We start from the raw sequence: 13,195 nt of genomic DNA, 5'->3' as shown, positions 1-13,195 counted from the left end.
CTTCTGTCTTTTGAGTTGTCTGTCTGAGTATTGTAAGTAGGTGTGGACAGTGCAAAACTACAAACTTTATGACATAATTGACTGTAGGGTTGCTCCACCAATTCAGTGCCTTTTGTGAAGTGTAACTTCGATTTCACATATTTTTTTACATTCTTTCATAAAGAGCACATGTTCAACTTCAAAGGGCCTGCCACTTCATAAAAACATGTTTTCATCTCAAGAGGTTAAATAAAAAGAGGAATATAGTAAGTACCTATTAAGTGCCAAATAAAGTAACAGGTTTGACTGTAACAGGGTTGACGATTTCATTTTAAATTAGCCATGAATCCCCATGTGACATGGGGAATGGAAGCTTGTTGTGTGCAATAGGGAGTGGCAGTTGAATGCCAGAGTCACAAAAACATTTGTTTAAATATTTCTAGCCTGTCTGTCTATGGGTAACAGGGTTGACGTGTTAGGCTTGACCTGCTCAGTTTTCCACCACACAACACCAGAAAGTGGCCAAAGAGTAGAACCAGCTCACCTGCTTTTACACTGTTTTCACTAATAGATGTTAAATGTTTATTTTAGATTTTTTTTTAAGGAATTACTTTCACCATATTAAAACGAGAGTTCAGTTCGCGTAACAGAGTTGACCTTAAAATGAGGGACAGACGTAAAATGAATCACTAATCACATGAAATAAATAATAATATTAAGAAATGACTTTGTCAAAGCAACAAAATAACTAGGGCTTTACAATGATGGTGAAAACTTATCTTGATTTTGGGTTAAGTGGGGAAAAATCTTCCTAGAAGTCACAAAGGATGCACGGAGGAACATTATAAAGTCTTTATTTATATAAAAAAAATCAGATTTATTTAATTCTCCATGTGGTCTATATTAAAAGGCAATTCATTTAATAAAACTGGCTTTTAAAATTTGAAAGGGCAAAAGGCACTCTTTTAGTGGAACGACCCAATACATATTCATTTTCTTAGTGGTTGATCAGCTCAGGATCCCACACATGGCTGTAATTTAATAGAGAATTGCCCACCGGGTTCCTGTGCAGAGGTAAACACACTAATAGTCAGGCTTTTGTTATTGCACGACTATGACAACTGCTTCTATCAACAAACAATAAAGCGTTGAGGGAACAAGGAGTCACTGTATGTATGGAGGGACCCTGCTGTGCCCACTTCTCACCACCAGTCGATCATTGACCAGAGATTATTTATGAGTCTATATTATTTACAAGCCAATAGTAAAACATGAATGGACTGGCTGCATGGGATCCATTTTCCATTTTTCCATTCAGAAATTGAAAACAGCATACTGATTTAATTCGGCTTGAAAACAGAATAGAGTACATATTAATTGCTCTTGGAAATGTATCACTGATTTAGTGATCACTGAAATGCAGCCAGTGTCCTTTGCTGTGTCACTAAGTAGCTACCTTGGCATTGGTTGATGTGGTGTCGGATACTGAGAGAAAAAAAGTGCTAGAGAAATTGAGACACAGCAAACACACAGGGCCAGGCAGTCACCATCAAGCTGTGAGTCAACAGGGGGCCAATCCTTCAAATCTGAGATGCAATCTGGGGCCTCAGAGCTATAAACGTTTACTGGGTGGGAGGTGCTGCCGGGTAGGGAGAGGGGCTGCAGGAGAAGAGTCCCTTCTTTAGTTAGGCTATGGTGTTCAAATAGTATTGGTTTTCCTTCAAATACTTGAGCTGTGCTAGATTGAGATTGCCTGGCACGTTGGAATAGTCCCAAACGTGCAAACCCCGTCCATATGTAACTCCCAGGTAGGCTCAATCTAAAGCTCAATGCATTTGAGAGGAAACAAATACTACTTGAACCCAGGTCTGATGGTCATGATAGTCTATCAGTAAAGTAGCATATCAAGCATCTCCTAGTTAGTTCTCAGAGAGGATGGATTTGTATGCCTTTCCTGGTAGGTGCAGAAGAGGTGAATCATATGAGCACAAGTGCTCCCACATGGTATATGCACTCACATTGATTGATTAGCTAATATGTAGAAATTGCAGCCAGATGGTAAAGTGACTAGTTTCTGGTAAAGTGTTATGCTGACTAAACATTGAATGATTGTAAGGCACGCACACACAATGTTTTGGAAAGTGTGTTGATGAAATATGGATGCACTGTTTGGTACCACAGATATTGTTTACAGCACAGGCAAACCTCTCCTTCATCTGTTGCTACAGAACCAACCCCTGAAATGTACATACTTATTTACATGGTGTCTGTCAACTTTGGTGGTTTCCTTACATCAGGCAAATAAAAAATAGGACTTTTAAAGTGTTATTTAAATGTCAGCTGTTCATACAAGAACTAGATTACTTGTGGACCACATTTATAGCAGGATTCAATGATTTACATGCACAATCCCCAAAAAATACAATCAAACTGTCAACATTATTCAGTAGAGTCCCTCCAAACAAATTGGGAATATTCCTTTTTAGCGGCTAAAATGTATAATGAGGTAAACAGGCAAAAAATTACAAATCTATCGTCTCTTTCATCTGTTTTCCAGCCATGCAGCAAATTTCTTATTTTAAAAATAGATGATGTAAATAAATATGGTTATTACATTATACCTCCATGTATTTTACTTCACTTTTGAGCACGCAACATGCGGTAACTCCGTTTGGGAAACATTATTGTTTTGTCTTTCAGTTGCAAGGTTACTGATAGATGGGAAATATCATGTTTGTTTGCTTTGAAATTACCGTTTTAGTAGGTTAGTAGACATAGTGCCTTTGGAAAGTATTCAGATCCCTTGACAGCCTTATTCCAAAATGTATTAAATTGAATTTTTTTCCCTCAATCAACTCACAATACCCCATAATGACAAAGCCTAAATGTTTGCTCATTTATAAAAAAAAGTACAAAATTGAAATATCACAGTACTTTGTTGAAGCACGTTTGGCAGTGATTACAGCCTTGAGTCTTCTTGGGTATGACGCTACAAGCTTGGCACAACTGTATTTGGGGAGTTTCTCCCATTCTTCTCTGCAGATCCTCTCAAACTCTGTCGGGTTAGATGGGGAGCTTTGCTGCACAGCTATTTTCAGGTCTCTCCAGAGATGTTCGATCGGGTTCAAGTCCGGGCTCTGGCTGGGCCACTCAAAGACATTCAGAGACTTGTCCCAAAGCCACTCCTGCGTTGTCTTGGCTGTGTGCTTAGGGTCATATTCCTGTTGTAATGTGAACTTTTGTCCCAGTCTGAGGTCCTGAGCGCTCTGGAGCAGGTTTTCATCAAGGATCTCTCTGTACTTTGCACCGTTCATCTTTGCCTCGATCCTGACTAGTCTCCCAGTCCCTGCCACTGAAAAACATCCCCACAGCATGATACTGCCCCCACCATGCTTCACCGTAGGGATGGTGCCAGGATTCCTCTAGATGTGATGCTTGGCATTCAGGCCAAAGAGTTCAATCTTGGTTTCATCAGACTAGAGAATCTTGTTTCTCATGGTCTGAAAGAATTTAAGTGCCTTTTGGCAAACTTCAAGTGGGCTGTTATGTGCATTTTACTGAGGAGTGGCTTCCGTTTGGCCACTCTACCATAAAGGCCTAATTGGTGGAGTGCTGCAGAGATGGTTGTCATTCTGGAAGGTTCTCCCATCTCCACAGAGGAACTCTAGAGCTCTCTCAGAGTGACCATCAAGTTCTTGGTCACCTCCCTGACCAAGGCCCTTCTCCCCTGATTTGCTCAGTTTGGCTGGGCGGCCAAACCTCCCCTTGCCAAGATAACAGCTTGGAGTCTTCTCCTATAATGCGTAATGAGGTTGGAGAACACATAGCAAGGGAGCTGAGACCATTCCTCCATACAGAATATCTCCAGATCCTTCAGCTCATCCCACAGGTTTTCTAATGGGTTTAGGTCGGGACTGGGATGGCCATGACAAAACCTTGATTCTGTGGTTAGTGAACCATTTTTGTGTTGATTTTGAGGTGTGCTTTGGATCATTGTCTTGCTGGAAGATCCAACCACGGCCCAATTTAAGCTTCCTAGCAGAGGCAGTCAGGTTTTGATTTAATATCTGCTGGTACTTGATGGAGTCCATGATACCATGTACCCTAACAAGTTGTCCAGGGCCTTTGGGAGGAAAAACAGCCCCACAACATCAAAGATCCACCACCATACTTCACAGTGGGGATGAGGTACTTTTCTGCATGGCTATCTTTCTGTCTACGCCAAACCCACCTCTAGTGTTTATTTCCAAAAAGCTCTATTTTGGTCTCATCTGACCATAGAACCCGGTCCCATTGAAAGTTCCAGTAAAGTTTGGCAAACTGTAGGCGCTTGAGTTTGTTGTTTGATGACAGCGAAGGCTTTTTTATGGCAACCTTCCCAAACAACTTGTGGTTATGTATGTGGCGTCTGGTCATAGTTGGAGACTTTCTGACCCCAAGATCCAACTATCGTCTGTAATTCTCCAGCTGTAAACCTTGGAGATTTGTTGGGCCACTCAAACCATCCTCCTCACTGTGCGTAGGGTCAATATAGACACACGTCCTCTTCTAGGCCGATTGTTAACATCGCCAGTTGCTTTAAACCTCTTAATTATTCCCCTGATAGTGGAAATTGCCATTTTCAACTATTGAGCTATTTTCTTATAGACATTTCCTATAAGAAAAGCTCAACAACCGTTTGTCGCACATCATTACTGTATTATCAGGTCTTTACCATAGTGATGGATGACTATGGGAACTTGGCCTGTATGTCACCTCTTATTTATACCCCAGTGAAACAAGAAGTCATGGTTCTTAATCACTCAGGTGAACTTAATGTAAAATATGATGGGAATTTACTCATAATTTGTAGGAGTGCCAATAATTGTGGCACACAGTTCAGAGAAAAATATTTATTTCACAAACTCAGCAAAAAAAGAAACGTCCCTTTCTCAGGACCCTGTCTTTCAAAGACAATTCATAAAAATCCAAATAACTTCACAGATCTTCATTGTAAAGGGTTTATTTAAACACTGTTTCCCGTGCTTGTTCAATGAACCTTAAACAATTAATGAACATGCACCTGTGGAACGGTCGTTAAGACACTAACAGCTTACAGACGGTAGGCAATTAAGGTCACAGTTATGAAAACTTAGGACACTAAGAAGCCTTTCTACTGACTCTGAAAAACACCAAAAGAAAGATGCCCAGGGTACCTGCTCATCTACGTGAACGTGAAGGACGCATGAGGCCTGCAGATGTGGCCAGGGCAATAAATTGCAATGTCCGTACTGTGAGACACCTACGACAGCGCTACAGGGAGAAAGGACGGTCAGCTGATCGTCCTCGCAGTGGCAGACCACGTGTAACAACACGTGCGCAGGCTCGGTACATCCAAACATCACACCTGCGGGACAGGTACAGGGTGGCAACAACTGCCCGAGTTACACCAGGAACGCACAATCCCTCCATCAGTGCTCAGACTGTCCGCAATAGGCTGAGAGGCTGGACTGAGGGCTTGTAGGCCTGTTGTAAGGCAGGTCCTCACCAGACATCAATGGCAACAACGTCGCCTATGGGCACAAACCCACCGTTGCTGGACGAGACAGGACTGGCAAAAAGTGCTCTTCACTGACGAGTCGCGGTTTTGTCTCACCAGGGGTGATGGTTGGATTCGTGTTTATCGTCGAAGGAATGAGCGTTACACTTGAGGCCTGTACTCTGGAGCGGGATCGATTTGGAGGTGGAGGATCCGTCATGGTCTGGGGCGGTGTGTCACAGCATCATCGGACTGAGCTTGTTGTCATTGCAGGCAATCTCAACTCTGTGTGTTACAGGGAAGACATCCTCATCCCTCATGTGGTACCCTTCCTGCAGGCTCATCCTGACATGACCCTCCAGTATGACAATGCCACCAGCTATACTGCTTGTTCTGTGCGTGATTTCCTGCAAGACAGGAATATCAGTGTTCTGCCATGGCCAGCGAAGAGCCCGGATCTCAATCCCATTGAGCACGTCTGGGACCTGTTGAATCGGAGGGTGAGGGCTAGGGCCATTCACCCCAGAAATGTCCGGGATCTTGCAGGTGCCGTGGTGGAAGAGTGGGGTAACATCTCACAGCAAGAACTGGCAAATCTGGTGCAGTCCATGAGGAGGAGATGCACTGCAGTATTTAATGCAGCTGGTGGCCACACCAGATTATATTTAAAAAATATATATTTCACCTTTATTTAAACAGGTAGGCAAGTTGAGAACAAGTTCTCATTTACAATTGCGACCTGGCCAAGATAAAGCAAAGCAGTTTGACACATACAACAACAAAGAGTTACACATGGAGTAAAACAAACATACAGTCAATAATACAGTAGAAAAATAAGTCTATATACAATGTGAGCAAATGAGGTGAGATAAGGGAGGTAAAGGCAAAAAAGGCCATGGTGGCAAAGTAAATACAATATAGCAAGTGAAACACTGGAATGGTAGATTCGTAGTGGAAGAAAGTGCAAAGTAGAAATATAAATAATGGGGTGCAAAGGAGCAAAATAAATAAATAAATAAATACAGTAGGGGAAGAGAGAGTTGTTTGGGCTAAATTATAGATGGGCTATGTACAGGTGCAGTGATCTGTGAGCTGCTCTGACAGTTGGTGCTTAAAGCTAGTGAGGGAGATGAGTGTTTCCAGTTTCAGAGATTTTTGTAGTTCGTTCCAGTCATTGGCAGCAGAGAACTGGAAGGAGAGACGGCCAAAGGAGGAATTGGCTTTGGGGGGTGACCAGAGAGATATACCTGCTGGAGCACGTGCTACAGGTGGGTGCTGCTACGGTGACCAGTGAGCTGAGATAAGGGGGGACTTTACCTAGCAGGGTCTTGTAGATGACCTGGAGGCAGTGGGTTTGGCGACGAGTATGAAGCGAGGGCCAGTCAATGAGAACGTATAGGTCGCAGTGGTAGGTAGTATATGGGGCTTTGGTGACAAAACGGATGCCACTGTGATAGACTGCATCCAGTTTATTGAGTAGGGTATTGGAGGCTATTTTGTAAATGACATCGCCGAAGTCGAGGATCAGTAGGATGGTCAGTTTTACGAGGGTATGTTTGGCAGCATGAGTGAAGGATGCTTTGTTGCGAAATAGGAAGCCAATTCTAGATTTAACTTTGGATTGGAGATGTTTGATGTGAGTCTGGAAGGAGAGCTTACAGTCTAACCAGACACCTAGGTATTTGTAGTTGTCCACATATTCTAAGTAAGAACCGTGTTGCTGTGATGCTGGACAGGCGGGCAGCTGCGGGCAGCGATCGGTTGAAGAGCATGCATTTAGTTTTACTTGTATTTAAGAGCAGTTGGAGGCCACGGAAGGAGAGTTGTATGGCATTGAAGCTCGTCTGGAGGGTTGTTAACCTGTTATGGCTAGCGGGCAGTATTTTCACGGCTGGATAAAAAACGTACCCGATTTAATCTGGTTACCACTCCTACCCAGTAACTAGAATATACATATACTTATTACATATGGATAGAAAACACCCTAAAGTTTCTAAAACTGTTTGAATGGTGTCTGTGAGTATAACAGAACTCATATGGCAGGCCAAAATCTGAGAAGGTTTCATTCAGGAAGTGGCCTGTCTGACAAGGTGTCGTTCTTCTTGTCTCTGTTTATTGAAGAGTGAGGATCTTAGCTGTCCCGTGACACTTCCTACGGCTGCCATAGGGTCTCAGAAGGCGGCAAAAAGCTGAATCGTGGCTTTGCAGGCTCTGGCTGAAAAAAAGTAGCGCGTTTGGGTAGTGGCTGGTTACAGTACTGTGAGACTCAGGCTCGTGCCCGCGTCGACCGAAAGCTTTGTTTACTTTCCTCTGTTTAGCTAAATGGACATTCCCGGTCAGAATATTATCGCTTTTTTACGAGAAAAATGGCATAAAAATTGATTTTAAACAGCGGTTGACATGCTAAGAAGTACGGTAATGGAATATTTAGATTTTTTTTGTCACGAATTGCGCCATGCGCACGACCCTTATTTACCCTTTCAGATAGTGTCTGGAACGCACGAACAAAACGCCGCAATTTGGATATAACGATGGATTATTTTGGACCAAACCAACATTTGTTATTGAAGTAGCAGTCTTGGGAGTGCATTCTGACGAAGACAACAAAAGGTAATCAAACTTTTATAATAGTAAATCAGATTTTGGTGAAGGCTAAACCTGCCGGGTGTCTAAATAGCTAGCCCGTGATGCCTGGGCTATGTACTTAGAATATTGCAAAATGTGCTTTCACCAAAAAGCTATTTTAAAATCGGACATATCGAGTGCATAGAGGAGTTCTGTATCTATAATTCTTAAAATAATTGTTATGCTTTTTGTGAACGTTTATCGTGAGTAATTTAGTAAAATGTTAGCAAATTCCTCCGGAAGTTTGCGGGGGGTATGCTAGTTCTGAACGTCACATGCTAATGTAAAAAGCTGTTTTTTGATATAAATATGAACTTGATTGAACAAAACATGCATGTATTGTATAACATAATGTCCTAGGTTTGTCATCTGATGAAGATCATCAAAGGTTAGTGCTGCATTTAGCTGTCTTCTGGGTTTTTGTGACATTATATGCTAGCTTGAAAAATGGGTGTCTGATTATTTCTGGCTTGGTACTCTGCTGACATAATCTAATGTTTTGCTTTCGCTGTAAAGCCTTTTTGAAATCGGACAGTGTGGTTAGATAAAGGAGAGTCTTGTCTTTAAAATGCTGTGAAATAGTCATATGTTTGAAAAATTGAAGTTTTTGTATTTTTGAGGAATTTGAAATTCGCGCCACGCCTATCATTGGATATTGGAGCAGGTGTTCCGCTAGCGGAACGTCTAGATGTAAGAGGTTAACACAGTGTCCAAAGAAGGGCCAGAAGTATACAAAATGGTGTCGTCTGCGTAGAGGTGGATCAGTGACTCACCAGCAACAAGAGCGTCATCATTGATGTATACAGAGAAAAGAGTTGGCCCAAGAATTGAACCCTGTGGCACCCCCATAGAGAATACCAGAGGCCCGGACAACAGGCCATCCAATTTGACACATTGAACTCTATCAGAGAAGTAGTTGGTGAACCAGGCGAGGCAATCATTTGAGAAACCAAGGCTATTGAGTCTGCCGATGAGGATGTGGTCATTGACTGAGTTGAAAGCCTTGGCCAGGTCAATGAATACGGCAGCACAGTATTGTTTCTTATCGATGGCGGTTACGATATCGTTTAGGACCTTGAGCGTGGCTGAGGTGCACCCATGACCAGCTCTGAAACCAGATTGCATAGCGGAGAAGGTGCGGTGGGATGCGAAATGGTCGGTAACTTGTTTGTTGACTTGGCTTACGAAGACCTTAGAAAGGCAGGGTAGGATAGATATAGGTCTGTAGCAGTTTGGGTCAAGAGTGTCCCCTCCTTTGAAGAGGGGGATGACAGCAGCTGCTTTCCAATCTTTTGGAATCTCAGACGACACGAGAGGTTGAACAGGCTAGTAATAGGGGTTGCAACAATTTCGGCAGATACTTTTAGAAAGAAAGGGTCCAGATTGTCTAGCCCGGCTGATTTGTAGGGGTCCAGATTTTGCAGCTCTTTCAGAACATCAGCTGACTGGATTTGGGAGAAGGAGAAATGGGGAAGGCTTGGGCGAGTAGCTGTGGGGGGTGCAGTGCTGTTGACCGCGGTAGGGGTAGCCAGGTGGAAAGCATGGCCAGCCGTAGAAAAATGCTTATTGAAATTCTCAATTATAGTGGATTTATCAGAGGTGACGGAGTTTCCTATCCTCAGTGCAGTGGGCAGCTGGGAGGAGGTGTTCTTATTCTCCATGGACTTTACAGTGTCCCAGAACTTTTTTGAGTTTGTGTTGCAGGAAGCAAATTTCTGCTTGAAAAAGCTAGCCTTGGCTTTTCTAACTGCCTGTGTATATTGGTTTCTAACTTCCCTGAAAAGTTGCATATCACAGGGGCTGTTCGATGCTAATGCAGAACGCCACAGGATGTTTTTGTGTTGGTTAAGGGCAGTCAGGTCTGGAGAGAACCAAGGACTATATCTGTTCCTGGTTCTACATTTCTTGAATGGGGCATGCTTATTTAAGATGGTGAGGAAGGCATTTAAAAAAAAATAGCCAGGCATCCTCTACTGATGGGATGAGGTCAATATCCTTCCAGGATACCCGGGCCAGGTCGATTAGAAGGGCTTGCTCACTGAAATGTTTCAGGGAGCGTTTGACAGTGATGAGTGGAGGTCGTTTGACCGCTGACCCATTACGGATGCATGTAATGAGGCAGTGATCGCTGAGATCTTGGTTGAAAACAGCAGAGGTGTATTTAGAGGGCAAGTTGGTTAGGATGATATCTATGAAGGTCTGGGGTGATACCTGGTAGGTTCATTGATCATTTCTGTGAGATTGAGGGCATCAAGCTTAGATTGTAGGATGGCTGGGGTGTTAATAACCTCTTACATCTAGACGTTCTGCTAGCGGAACACCTGCTCCAATATCCAATGATAGGCGTGGCGCGAAATACAAACTCCTTGAAAATCCGAAAACTTCCATTTTCCAAACATATGACTATTTTACACCATTTTAAAGACAAGAGTCTCCTTTATCTAACCACACTGTCCGATTTCAAAAAGGCTTTACAGCGAAAGCAAAACATTAGATTATGTCAGCAGAGTACCCAGCCAGAAATAATCAGACACCCGTTTTTCAAGCTAGCATATAATGTCACAAAAAACAAAACCACAGCTAAATGCAGCACTAACCTTTGATGATCTTCATCAGATGACACGCCTAGGACATTATGTTATACAATACATGCATGTTTTGTTCAATCAAGTTCATATTTATATCAAAAACCAGCTTTTTACATTAGCATGTGACGTTCAGAACTAGCATTCCCACAGAACACTTCCGGTGAATTTACTAAATTACTCACAATAAACGTTCCCAAAAAACATAACAATTATTTTAAGAATTATAGATACAGAACTCCTTTATGCAATCGCGGTGTCCGATTTTAAAATAGATTTTCGGTGAAAGCACATTTTGCAATATTCTGAGTAGATAGCCCGGCCATCATGGCTAGCTATTTTGACACCCACCAAGTTTGGTACTCACCAAACTCAGATTTACTATAACAAAAATTTGATTACCTTTGCTGTTCTTCGTCAGAATGCACTCCCAGGACTTCTACTTCAATAACAAATGTTGGTTTGGTTCCAAATAATCCATATATATATCCAAATAGCGGCGTTTTGTTGTGCGTTCAAGACACTATCCGAAGGGTAAAGAAGGGTGACGCGCCCGGCGCGTTTCGTGACAAAACATTTCAAAATATTCCATTACCGTACTTCGAAGCATGTCAAACGCTGTTTAAAATCAATTTTTATGTGATTTTTCTCGTAAAAAAGCGATAATATTCTGACCGGGAGTCGTTGTTTTCGTTCAAAGACTGAAAATAAAAACATGGAGTCGTCTCGTGCACGCGTGCGCCAGTCTCATTGTTCTCAGATCGACCACTTACCAAATGCGCTACTGTTTTTCAGCCATGGCCTGCAAAGTCATCATTCAACGTTCTGGGGCCTTCTGAGAGCCTATGGGAGCGTTAGAAAATGTCACGTTACAGCAGAGATCCCCTGTTTTGGATAGAGATGATCAAGAAGGCCAAGAAATGGTCAGAGAGGGTGCTTCCTGTTTGGAATCTTCTCAGGTTTTGGCCTGCCAAATGAGTTCTGTTATACTCACAGACACCATTCAAACAGTTTTAGAAACTTTTGAGTGTTTTCTATCCAAAGCTAATAATTATATGCATATTCTAGTTTCTGGGCAGGAGTAATAATCAGATTAAATCGGGTAAGTTTTTTTATCCGGCCGTGAAAATACTGCCCCCTATCCATAACAAGTTAAGCATGTCCCAGTTTAGGTCACCTAGCAACACGAGCTCTGAAGATAGATGGGGGGCAAGCAGTTAACATATGGTGTCCAGAGCACAGCTGGGGGCAGAGGGTGGTCTATAGCAGGCGGCAACGGTGAGAGACTTGTTTTTAGAGAGATGGATTTTTAAAAGTATAAGTTCAAATTGTTTGGGTACAGACCTGGATAGTAGGACAGAACTCTGCAGGCTATCTCTGCAGTAGATTGCAACACCGCCCCCTTTGGCCGTTCTATCTTGTCTGAAAATGTTGTAGTTAGGGATGAAGATTTCAGAGTTTTTGGTGGACTTCCTAAGCCAGGTTTCAGACACGGCTAGGACATCCGGGTTGGCAGAGTGTGCTAAAGCAGTGAATAAAACAAACTTAGGGAGAAGGCTTCTAATGTTAACATGCATGAAACCAAGGCTATTACGGTTACAGAAGTCATCAAAAGAGAGCACCTGGGGAATAGGAGTGGAGCTAGGCACTGCAGGGCCTTGATTCACCTCTACATCACCAGAGGAGGAGTAGAATAAGGGTACGGCTAAAAGCTATGAGAATTGGTCCAGAATAGAGAGTAAAAGGAGCAGGTTTCTGGGGGCGATAAAATAGCTTCAAGGTATAATGTACAGACAAAGGTATGGTAGGATGTGAATACAGTGGAGGTAAACCCAGGCATTGAGTGATGATGAGAGAGATATTGTCTCTAGAAACATCATTGAAACCAGAAGATGTCATAGCATGTGTGGGTGGTGGAACTGAAAGGTTGGATAAGGTATAATGAGCAGGGCTAGAGTCTCTACAGTGAAATAAGACAATAAACACTAACCAGAACAGCAATGGACAAGGCATATTGACATTAAGGAGAGGCATGCTTAGCCGAGTGATCATAAGGGTCCCGTGAGTTTCAGACAGCTCGCAGGGCCATAGGTAGCAAGCTGGCAGAAGATGGAGGAAGGTCTGTTTTTAGCCACCTCATGCGTTTCTGTCTGTAGATTAGTGGGGTTCCGTGTGGTAGGGGGGACCAGTCCAATTGGCAAAATAGTTATAGTTATAGTGGCCCAAGAAAATTGTCCGATAGACCTATTCAGATAGCAGCCGATAAGGCAGCTAACGATTAGCGGGCCGCAGATGGGCGTTCAGGTTACGTCGCGACGGAGGGGCCAGTTGGATAACTCCCTCGGGCAGATAACGTCGGTAGTCCAGTCGTGAAGGCCCGATGGGTCTCCGCATCGGCAGTAAAACGGGTCCGGATAGGTGACTGTAGCCCAGGAGTGGCTGATGGAACTCTTCAGCTGGCTAGCTCCGAAATAATTGATGTTAGCTC

Source organism: Salmo salar, chromosome ssa13 (assembly GCF_905237065.1).
Source record: "Salmo salar chromosome ssa13, Ssal_v3.1, whole genome shotgun sequence".
Taxonomy (NCBI): Eukaryota; Metazoa; Chordata; class Actinopteri; order Salmoniformes; family Salmonidae; genus Salmo; species Salmo salar.
The sequence above is the reverse complement of the archived record's forward strand: the minus strand, read 5'-3'. Positions refer to the sequence as shown.